We start from the raw sequence: 12,567 nt of genomic DNA, 5'->3' as shown, positions 1-12,567 counted from the left end.
CAGAAACACCGAGGAGGGGAACACCCTTCTCAAAGAGTCCGCAGGCCCATTTTCCTTCCCCGGAAGACAGACCGCCGTCAGAGGCAAGAGATTCTGCTCGGCTCAATGCCTGATCTTCCTGGAGAGGGGAAACAGAGTCCGACACATGCCCCCTTGCCGATTGACATAAGCCTGAACCAGCTGGTGGTCTGTCTGCACCGAGACCACTTGACCCCGAAGAAGAGGAGCGAACCACCGCCCTCAACTCTTTCCAGTTCGAGGACTGGAGGGACTCGAAACGGGACCACAGACCATGAGCTTTGGCGGCACCCATCACCGTACCCCAACCCACAGCACCTGCATCCGTGGACAACAGAACTACAGCCCGAGGAGGAAGAAGATCGAACCCCCGGGAAAGAGAATGAAGGGACAACCACCATTGGAATCCACCCAAATCCCTGGAGAGACCAGTATCAGAGCCTCGTAGTCCAGGGAGGCAGGATCCCAGTGCGACAGGACATGATGCAAGATTGGATACAATTGCAGCCTCGCCCAAGGAAGGAGATGCAAAGTGGACACCATCTCCCATTGACTCCTCAACCACAGACGGGCGGACACCTGGGACTGGGAAAGAAGTCAAGAAAGGTGATGAAACAATGTCAACTGGCACGCCTGGGAGAGGTACACCATTCCTAGATCCATGCAGAAGAGAGCCCCCAAGAACTTCAGGGACTGGGAGGCTACCAGGGAGGACTTCCGGTGGTTGATGAGGAACCCAAAGGAACCCAGTAGACGAAACCTCTGGGCCACTTCTGACAGATCCTGAGAAAGAGAAGGAGAAACAATCAACCAGTCATCGAGAGAGGGAAAAACCTGCTTCCCTCTGGAATGAAGAATACCCACCAGAGGGGCCGAGAGTTTCGTGAAAACCCTGGGCGCTGATGAAAGGCCGAAAGGGAGCACCCGGAGCTGGTAGGGATGGGAATCCATAGCAAACCAGAGATATTTCTGATCCGTCGGATGGATCGGGATGTGCAGATATGCATCCATCAGATCCAGGGATGCCAGGAAGCCCCCCGGAAGCACCAGAGGCAGGATGGAATGCAGAGTCACTATCTTGAATGGACGATGGAGAACAAAGCGATTGACCCGCTTCAGATCCAAATCAGGACACGGATCCGAAGTGTCTTTCTTTGGGACCAGGAAGAGGATCGAATAACAACCCTCGCCTCTCTTCAGAGGAGGAACGTCGACTATAGCCTTCTCCAACAGAAGATGCACACCCGCCAACAATACCTCCCTACGCAGAGGAAGACGGGGCAGGGGAGTCACAAGGAAGAACGGGGGTGGAGGAGAGGAAAATTCTATCCGACAATCCTCCGACACAGTCTGAACCGCCCAGGCATCTGGAACCGACAACCACTGGGGCAGGAAAGACGGAAGGCGACCACCAACTGGCAAAGGCAGATAGTCATTGGGAAGAGGAAGAAGCGGTGGCAGCAACACTGGCAGGGGCACAGGTTTTGGCAGCTACAGGGCCTCCCCGGCACGACCCCTGCCACGAAAGGGCTGGGAAACTCCCCGAGCAGGAGGCCCAAAAGCGCAACGGTAGTCAAAACCACGTCCCAGAGGTGGAGGGTGGACAGGAGCCAAAAGCTTGTGGTTTTCCGCCGATTGCTTGACCATCTCCTCAAGCTGAGGGCCGAACACTTTGGAGCCCTCAAAGAACAACCTAAGGAGGACCGACTTCAGGGAAGACTCAGCTTTCCAGGAACGCATCAAGATATGACGCTGTGCAGTTATCGAAGCACCAGAAGCAGCCGCATCGGCGCTCAAATTGTCAAAAGAAAGATCCGACAAGTATCGCCCCTGCAACTCCATCATGGACAAAAGAGGGGTGGCATACAAACCCTCTTGCATCAGAAGGAACTAAAAATCCTTGAGGAGGGACTGGACCATGTAATTTGAATAGGCAGTAGCATGGACAGAAAAATTGGAAGCAGCATTGGAACGTTTCACCGCCCCTTCAACACGCTTGTCCACAGCGTCTGCAGGAAGGGCGTCATCTGAGAAGACCAAACCCTGAGAGGAAAGACCAGCCATCAAATTGTCGACCTTCAAAGCTTGCGGAAACTCAGCAGCAAAACCCTCCAAAGGGTAACGCCTAGACAAGAACCGAGGGAAGGCGGATTTATCCACTTCCTTCCACTTGTGATCCAGCACCTTGTGCACAGCACCATGCAACGGGAAGGAGTCAGGAGCCGGCTGGTGATACTGCGTAAAGAAGTCATCCTCCAGAACATCTGCCACAGGAGAAGTGAATCCCAAATCGTCCTGCACATGGGCAAACAAGCCAGAGAGCTCAGCACCCTGAATAAATCACCCCCGGTCACCCTCATCCTCTTCAGGACCCATCTCATCATCAGGAGCAGCCTGTAAATCCACAGAATCATGAGGCACCTTGGAAGGAGGCCCAGCAGTGCCCCTGGCCTGGAAGGCATCAGCCACCGCCTCTTTAATCAACAGGTGCAGGGCATCAAGAGGAGCAGCAGAGGAAGAGACACTCGAGTCCATGACTGCAACAGCAACGTACCAAAACAGGTACTCACATAGGACAAGTGCATGAAGAAAAGGACCCAATCTTAAAGCAATGAAGTCCCGAGGACCCGAGCTCCCGCGGGACCAGGAAAAAGGGGCCAGACTTAAAAAAACAGCCGTTTGCTGAATTTTGCCCCCAGGATCCATCCCGCAGAAGCGGGAACACAATGGAACAAATGCGCAGCCAAAAACACCTTCGCACCCCTCGCCTGCTAAAGCAGGGCGCACCAGGACCGGAAAACAGGAGAACGGCCGCTGAGGTAGGCCGCGACCCAACAGTTGAGTGCACCCTGTAAAAGCAACCAGTAAAGCGAACCGCGCAGAAACCGGAACAACAGGAATTTGGGAGCATGAAGACAAAGGCGGACGCTAAAGCAGGCCGCCGCAATACAAACAAAAAGAAAAGGGAACACTTACCCATAGCACAGCTAGGCACCAAGGAATGCAACGCTGAAAAAAAGAACAGGACGTTTTTCTACTGCACTTCCCCCTTTATTGTCACGTGATGGTGACGCCATTTATTTATTTATTTTATTTATTTTAATTTCTTATATCGCGCAGGAATCAATCCCATAAGGGTATCTCCGCGCTTTGCCAGCCAAGACGTTGTCGTAATCTTCAGGTGCAATAATGGGACTGAAATGCTTCCTGAAAGAGGAGTGTTTTCAGGGCCTTTCTAAAGGCCAGATGATTGGTGTTCAGCCTCATTTCTGTGGGAAGTTTATTCCATAGGGCAGGCCCAACCGACGAGAATGCTCGGTCTCCCTGTCTCGCTCTTTTTGTTGCAGGGGGTTTCAGGAGTGCTTGGTTGCTTGAACGAAGTGAACGGCTAGGTTGGTACAGTTCAACGGATTGGGAGAGATATTTAGGGCCATCCCCATATAAGCATTTGTGGACCGTGCAGCATATTTTGAAACTGATACGCTGCCGTATCGGGAGCCAGTGTAGCTCCATCAACAAAGGCTTAGAAGGAGTCCTAGCTGGCGCACCCATGACCAGCCTAGCCGCCGTATTCTGGACCACCTGCAAACGACCTACTGCGTCAGCGTTTGCTAGCGTCAGCAGGCCGTTGCAGTAGTCTAGGCGGCTAGTAACCAGAGCCTGCACGAGTGTCTTCCTGTAAGTATCAGGAAGATAAGGAAATACTCGTCTTAGGAGGCCAATGGTGTAAAAGCATAGTCCTGCAATATGATTGGTATGCTCCTTGAGCGTCAATTTTTGGTCAATCTTAACCCCTAGATTTTTGACATGAGGCTTAGGTGTAGGGACTGGGCCCAAGTCCAGCGGCCACCATTCAGGAGACCAGAGAAGGCTCGCTCTGCCGAAGAGCATAACCTCAGTTTTTGCAACGTTACATTGGAGGCAATTTGCAGCCATCCAATGTGACACTGCCCTCATACCCTCAGCAAAATTTGCCTTGACCGTAGGATCAAGGGAGCTGAAAGGGTAGAGGAGCTGGGTGTCATCAGCGTAAGAAACTGGTGTGAACCCATACTTCCGCACAATCTCAGCAAGGGGGGCCACATATACATTAAACAATGTAGGGCTGAGACATGAGCCTTGTGGCACCCCCTTTGTGAGCGCCTTCGAGGTGGAACAATAGGGGCCCAAGCTGACAGATTGCGATCTCCCGGAAAGGAAACTCTCTAGCCAAGACAGTGCTGAGCCTCCAATTCTCACTCCCTACAAGCGGCTGAGAAGGATGTTATGGGACACGGTATCGAAGGCCGCAGACAGGTCCAACAGCACTAATATCATAGACCCTCCTCTATCCTGTGACATTTTGATCTTATCAGTCACAGATAGGAGGGCTGATTCAGTGCTGTGGTTGGGCCTGAACCCAGATTGTGATTGGTCCAGGCCCCCTGTCGCCTCGATAAATTTGGAAAGGATGGTATTGACGTGTTTCTCAGCCAGCTTGCTAATTAAAGGGAGAAGGGAGATAGGGCGAAGGTTGGAGAGTTCTGACCAGGGAAGAGTGGTGTTTTTTCGTATAGGGTTCACTACCGCTTCTTTCCAAGGTTGTGGAAGTTGTCCCTCGGCAAAGGAGAGATTTATAAGTTTCTGAATAGTGGGGCCTAGTGATTCCACCAAGGGGGAAATCATTTTTGCAGGGATCAGGTCAGTGGGGGAGCCTGTTTTCATGTTACCAATAAGGGTAGTTAGATCTTTTAAGGTAACTTCTGGAATTACATGGACCGTTTTGTCAGGGGTTGTTGGGGGGAGAATCCTAGGGGCCAAGATCTCAGAAGGACCTGTGAGGGGGAAGTGCAAAAGCTCAGCTAGGTAATGGGTTTCTGTAGAGCAGACTAGCTGCTCCATGTTAAGGAATGGGATGGGGAGACAGGACGAGGGGGTAATGGTGGCTGCAACATTTAGTTCAGAGCTGTGGCCAGGCAGAAAGATCACTGCAGGTACCAAAATAGCTGACCGGCGAAAAAGCTCACTAAAACAATCAAAAGGTCTAATTGTTTATACTTTTTGAGTACTGCTAGATTCCAATAAATACATTACATTTTTGTGAACATTAGCCCATTCATGCACAACCTGAGACCCTCTTTAAAAGTTAATTTGCCAAACAGTTAAACAGATTTACACCAAATCTACACTTTTTACCCGATTTGGTGTAATCCCAGTTAGTATAAGAGAGCAGAGCTTGCTATGGGAATTCACATGGTAAATTCCATTTTGGGCCCCCCTTTTTCTTGCCCAACCAACATGAGGGATCGGTGCCAAACATTCCATGAATGATCTGAGGTGGGTTAACTTTTTATTTTATTTTTATTTTAACATTTTGTGGAGATTCCGCAACTGGTACCAATGTTATGAGTGTAAAAACGTACTCTTCCTATGAAAAGATCCGAGCTAAATATTACTATACAGTGATGACTGCCACTGTCTAATATATATTTGCAATGGCTTACAAAAACACAGTTAAAAAGCGAGATATGTTTCTAGCTCAAACTCATCATAACCACTAAAATGGTTAGCAAAACACACAACACATGCCTCGGAAGGAAGTGCATGAAAATCACTTTTTGAATTGTATTTTTTCAATACATTTCTTTTTAATGATTAATTTGTAACTCCTGCTGCACAGTGCTTTATGTTATGCAGAGTGTGGTCTGTGGCCAGATCCAGCTCCCAGACTGCCATGATCGTCCAACGCATGCTGCACAAGGTCTTTGGCTGTATACTACAAATATCCAGGCCCCATGCCCAACCCTCTATGGTCTTCCAACACAACTGCTTAAAGCCTGCCATATACCCATTCTGTGCTGAGCTTTCTTCAGGCCCTGTGCCCAATAACCTTCAGCAGTGCAAGGTTGAAGGGATTCCCTGGCCTTTTACTGGGCTTAATTTGCTGGCTTACAAGTTTCATGCAGAATAATTGAACAGGGCCAAATGTATTTGTGAGTGAAACTGTAGATAAACTCCCATTTGTATTTACCCTCTAATGGATTTGTCCACACCATGACAGCAACAGTAAGGTAAACTCGCTAAAAGTCTGCTACATTTATGTACATTCATAAAACTGTACCAATTCTATTAGTATATTAACGCTTATTTTACAACCTCCTTCATAAACCCCTGCTTATTGACACGTTGGAAGTTGAGAAAATCATGAATAGGCTAAACATGCTAAAACTCTGGCAGTTTTTGCTCAGAGCCATGAGACAATACCAAAGTTATTAGTAAATTAAAAATGTGTTAACCCCCCTCTTTAACACCTCCCCACATTGGTTGTGCACAAATCCTGAAATGTCTGGATTGGGTTAAACTTACTAGCTGCCTGCCACAATGGATGCAGATTCATAAAACAGTGCTAATGTTTACAAGCAACAGGAAAATCCTACTGCATTCCTCTTCGATTATGTTTTCCCACTTGAGGGATCGTCACACACCTTGACTTACCGATCAAAAACCACCCTTGCAAGCTTCTGCCAAATTGTGAGCAGATTTATCACACAGTGCCAATGTTATTACCAAATAAACATGTTGGCCTCTCCTGCATAAGCAAATTAACAAACATCTGTTTAACCGACAAGATATACACAAGTGTTAACTCTTTAAATCCCTTTAAATCCTGTTAGGCACCTTTTTCCAAACACAAATACCTCAAATATTACTTAATGGATTTACATAAAAAAACACACACTTTAACATGTTTAGATGCGTTTGGTTTATCCTATAAGAGCACAAATGTGAAATGATGTCCTTTCCTTTGTCACCAGTCTTAGCTTTGTTTTCTATTGAAAGATCTTCACAAAACTTGGCATGCCAAAACGAAGCTGACTGATTTAGTAGACTGCCACGTTTGGTGAAAATTCATCTATGGATTGAAAAATTAGGAGGAAATCCAAAAGTACATTCTCAGTAGAAAGCACAGCTGAACCATTACTACTCAAAGGTGAATTCTATAGTGCAATATACATATCACATCATCTAGGTTACTTCGGAGTCATGAGAAACATAGTAGTTTTAACAGCAGGTTTAGAGATGGGTCACATGTGTATGGTATACCCAGGTCCAGCATTCTGCAGTTGCTCTCAAAAGCAAGAGATTCTACTAAGATATGACACATTTGTTTCTCTCCCTGTGTGCTTGTACACTTTTAGCTGCCATGCACCAATGCAGACACCCTCGAGCATAGTGCAAGGTGTGTGTGATTTCTGTAAGGACTCGTTTTTGTACAGGAAGGGCACTCTTCAAACACTTAGGGTCGGATTTAGATCTTTCCAGACAGATTACTCTGTCGCAACGGCGAAGGACAGTTGAAATATAAATCCCATTATCACGCTGAAATAAATTCCATTATGTCCTATGAGTTTTATATTTTGGCGGCTGGGCTGTCTGTCACCATTGTGATGGAGTAACCCATCCGCCAAGATTTAAATCAGGCCCAAAGAGTATCCTTTGTCAATGTTTCTGCTTTGAATGCCTGCTGTACAATGCGGCACGCATAATAGAAAAAACGAGGAGAAATGAAAACATGTCTCAATGTTATGCATGACTCAAGGAGACTTAGAATCATGGTGCAAATCCCTGTCTATAATTGTTTGTAGAAAAGGATTTGTGTCAAAACACATGGGTGGTTACATGGGAAGGCACATGTCCTGCCCATGGAACGCCCCCAGGCACAAACTAGCTCCATTGAGCATATAGGGCTAACTTTGTGTTACTCTGCAAAAGTATTCAACGAAATCCATCATTTGCTTGGTTAGTAAAACATACCACAACTCTTTGTGTTGGGCTTGTATTATTAAAGTAATGTTAACTTGTCGCAAAGCGTTACTATATATCGACCTACATTTCAATCTGGCCCCTGGAGGATTATCCTCCATAATGTTGTCATTTAAACTGACGCTCTTGGATCAGAGGAGCTGAAATGTGATTGCAGATGCTTCACTGCAGTACAGTGATGAGCTAATGTCTGACAGTAGCTTGGACCTTTGACTTGGTGTAATATGCTTATGATGCACAATGTTTAAAGCTTGATCTTCTGTTCAGCTGGGAGCCATTGTAGAATATCTGGCCCCTTCTTGATAGGCATTGTTTGCCGTCATCATATACTTTATCTACACATTCCAAATGACAGAATTTATTTCATTTTTCACTGTGCCACCTCCTGTTCTAGCACGTTTGTAGGTGGGAGCTTGAACGTTGGTTTATATCCATTTCGTAATTTTGGAAGAAATGCGGCAGACATTTTGAAACGTTATGTTTTTCAGTCTTTGTTAATAACAACTTCAGTCCAAGTATGTAAATTACATTTACCTTGTGTAGCGGAGCATACTTTTCATCAGCTTTTTCTAAAGACAAAGAAACGCTAGTGTTAGCTCTTCATATAAAGGGAACAAACAATTTCATTGTGAGCAAGCATCTTCTTTCACAATCGTTAATATGTTGCGAGATGTTTGATTTTGAATCACATTCTCTATAGATCACCAAACATTAGCCTGAATTTACAGTACCATTTAAAGTAATGGCTCTTTGAACTTCAGGTGCAAGAACAGAAACTGAGACCGTATGAGGTCATTGCAGTCTGACGCCTGAGAAAGGCTTTCAAATGCCAACAACCTTTTTTAAAGGGTATGCTGATGTATTTGTTATTCAGATTTCAGTGATACTAACAAGTGAACATGATGCGTTTTATTGTGTTGGAACGGATTTTAGCTAACAAGGACATCGAGGAAACCGTGTATAAACCTAAACAAACTGGACAGCAAATCGATAATTTCGCAACTTGATCTTCCTGAAGGAACAGTGTTACTTCCTCTTACAGTATAATGATATAAAATAATGGCTTTGTAAAAAAGAATACCAGCCTTTTATCCCTGGTCGTAACTCTTAGAACAGCAGATCTTAATATAATGTTGCATTATTTCTGGAGATGTCAAATGACCCAAGAGAGGCTGCTGATATTTTTGCACGCTTGCTAAAGTACCAGAGAGATTGCTGAGGATAATTAAATGTTAGATTTTGCAGGTTTTTAATATGCTCGAGCTCTGAGCAAATGTTCTATTTATAATTGAGGATATTAAGTTATGATCAATACTTATGCAAGATTTAGCATCCGATTTAAAGCAGGCAGCTACATCGCGGAGAGGTAAATAATACATGAAGCCGACTCTCTTACATGAGTAATTTTGCTCTCTTTAGGGGAAACGAAAGTGTGTTCTTGTATAAAGAAGAGAACACTATTATTTTCATGCACTTAAAGTCCAGGTTTGTACAAGCTGTTGCCTTTAAATGAAATACATGACTTCTGCAAAGCCAGGCAGAGGAAACTGACAGCCTTGTTTATATTTTTATTTTTTGTTTAATAGTTTTATTTATCAAATCATAATGCAAAGTAGCTTCATTCATCTTTGAGCAGTCCATCGCAAGTTAAGTCCCAACTTAACACAATGGCCAGATAGAAAAAGATGGACCTGCTCATCAACTTCGTATGCAAGTGAGCAGACTTTAGTACATGAGTTAATGAGTCTGAGCGGTCAGTGTGGGCGAGAGAAGGTGGTTAGTGTAGATAAAACAGATGAGAAAATTAGGTAGTGACTGAAAATTACAGGCCATATTGGCCATCAAATGGCAGTGCATCATTGGTGTGGACCCACAGCCTCATTTACGAAGCCAGTTTATAGATTTTATGGCCATTAACTTACTTTCATAGCCGAAAAAGGCTTTATTTACATCTGACAGGAATTCACAGAAAGATTCCTGACTGACCTAAATGATTGTATTACTTTAGAATTCGTTGCCAGGAGTGCAGAGAAATATGCATTACTAATCATGCAAAATAGGGTTGGTAGGGGGAGGATCAAAGTGAACATTCCTTTGAAACTGTGTGAGGAGAAGTGATGACCTTTAAACATGAGGAAGAGAAGGAACATGTTTTTTGCAAGAGGGAATACATTCATGTTGTCTCATAAAATAGGAACAATTAATGTAACTTCATACCAGGCTGCATTTAAAAACTGCTATTGTGGAGGAGCTTCGCGGGCGACCAAGATGGCCGCGTAAGCTCGGAGCTCCGCGGACCCTCCGACCCTCCGCAAATATCCTGCTGAAAATCCTGATCCACGTTAGTGGATTCTGCTTGGTGAGAGGTCGCAGACACGGGAACTGCTTTCCGCTTTTAAATCTGTAGCTCCTAGGCGAAGTTACGTCGAGCTGAACTTCGTGCCAGTGATGCGCCATTGTCTCATGGGTGGCTGCTGCTTGTACCGACGCTCTGCATGATTGGAATGCGAAGTGGACATCTTCGGTCCCTGCTGGCGAAGTGCATGTACCTGCGGAGTCGCCTGCTACTGGCCTGGTTTGTTTGCTGACTTCGCCTCTGTTCTACACATCTGCTTCCTTGTCCGGGCGGCGTAGCCCTTTGTTCTCCTTGGGTCCATCATGGCCGGCAGAGGGGACCCCGACAAGACGTCGAACAGAGGTGTTCGTAGGACGACTCAGACGCAGCTGAACAAGATTGATCGATACGCTCAGCAGCGGACCTCGCCCACGGTGGTGGCCTCCTCTAAAGACCTGCAACGTGCGGGCTCGCCTGAAGGTTCCGAGCCTACTCTGAGTGACATTATGGGGGCCATCGCGGGCATTCGGTCTGAAATGCAGAAGCAACATGAGGTCCTGACTCATAAGGTGGACACTCTGGCCGTGGATCTCAACCTGATCAGGGCCGACTTGGGGAAGAGCAATGATCGGGTGAAATCCCTTGATCTCAAGACCTCCAGCCTAACTACCGATGTTTCGGACCTGCAGGCGGAGGTCCGGACCTTAAGATCGGTCATCGACCAATTCTCCAGAAGGTTGGAGGATTTTGAAGGGCCTGCAAGGCGGCAGAATGTCTGCATTATTGGTGTTCCGGAGGGAGCGGAGGAGGCGGCAGTGGACCTTTTTGTGGAGGACTTGGTCCTGACACATCTCGCACCTTCTGGCCTGAGCAACTTCTTTTCTGTGGAGCGTGCCCATCGGATACCTGGCGGCCCGCCGAAGTCGGGTGTTGCGCCTAGACCGGGATGTGATCCTTCAAGCCTCCAGGAGACATGGACCGCTCAAATTTCAGAACTCCGAGGTGCACTTTTACCCGGACTTCACCAGGGCCGTTCAGAGGCAACGTCAGAGTTTTGCAGGGGTGAAACGACGCCAAAGAGACATGGGTTTTAAATACTCTATGCTGTTCCCTGCTAAACTGCGGATTGAGTACGAGGGCCGAGCTATGTTCTTCGATGTGCCGGAGAATGCGAGCGATTGGCTGGACACTTTGCCACAACGCCGGGAAGAACACGACGAACATTCCGGTGGCGCAACTGGTGGTTCTGATCTCTAGGACTGGGTTCTGCTGTGCTGATTATGGCGGTTGGTGTCCCTGATGTCTGTGACTGCCAATACCAATGCTATTCCGATTTTGATAGTTTTCCTGTTTTTACATGGAGGGTGGCGGGAGGGGTTTGCAGAGATTCCTTACTCCTCTAGGGACTTTTTGTAGATTAGTTTATGGGGCGACAGGCACACTGCTGGTTGGGGGGGCTTCTTAGTCTGCTGCAGGGGTGCAGGGTGGTGGGTGGTGGTGGGGAAGTTTGTTTGTTTATTCTCTTTTCTCTCTTTCTATCGCTTAGGCAATGGGATGTATATACTGATCAGTTTCATTTGTTGTTGAGGCTTGTTGGGGTTGGGTGGGGCCTGGGACACGATGATGGGGGGTAGGAAACTACGAGTCCTCAGTTGGAATGTTAACGGGTTGGGTGACCGTATCAAGAGAGGGGTTGTGATTCAACTGATTAAACGTCATATGCCTGATGTCGTCCTCCTTCAGGAGACGCATCTGGTTGGAAACACGTGCAAAGCACTTAACAGTAAAGGGTACAAGATGGTGGCTCACTCGGGGTTCTCCTCGGGATCTCGGGGGGTGGGAGTTCTTGTTCGTACGTCCCTTCCGCTTGAGGTCAACGTCACTGTGATCGATGAGAGGGGGCGGTACGCCGCTGTGGCGGGTCGATGGGAGGGGCGCGCCCTGACATTACTTTCAGTTTACGTTCCCCCGGGTCTACAATCTAGCACCTTCCAGGACCTTGGTGGCGCCATTTTGAATTTGCCCGCTGGATTGCTGATAGTGGGGGGTGATTTCAATTCGGTTTGCTCCGGCTCCTTGGACCGCCATCCGCCTAGAGACCTCCGTAGCTCCCAATTGTGGTTGCCATCTTTCCTCGAGACCATGGGGCTAATAGATAGCTGGCGGCTTTTACATCCCACGCTCTGTCATTATTCCTTCCACTCAGGCGCCCATGGTAGTCTTTCTAGGATCGACTATGTTCTTACATTGGCTGCACACGCGCCTGCTGTTTCGCTGTTTCTGAGGCCCGTTTTGTGGCACGGGGTATTTCTGATCATTCCCCGTGTGGGGCTCTTTTGACTTTGACGTTGTCATGTCGGACCGACCGGCGGTTGTTAACCCGTGGTATTTCCGCAATCCCAAGACTCGTA

Source organism: Lissotriton vulgaris, chromosome 4_1 (genome assembly GCF_964263255.1).
Source record: "Lissotriton vulgaris chromosome 4_1, aLisVul1.2, whole genome shotgun sequence".
In the NCBI taxonomy this organism is placed as follows: domain Eukaryota; kingdom Metazoa; phylum Chordata; class Amphibia; order Caudata; family Salamandridae; genus Lissotriton; species Lissotriton vulgaris.
The sequence above is the reverse complement of the archived record's forward strand: the minus strand, read 5'-3'. Positions refer to the sequence as shown.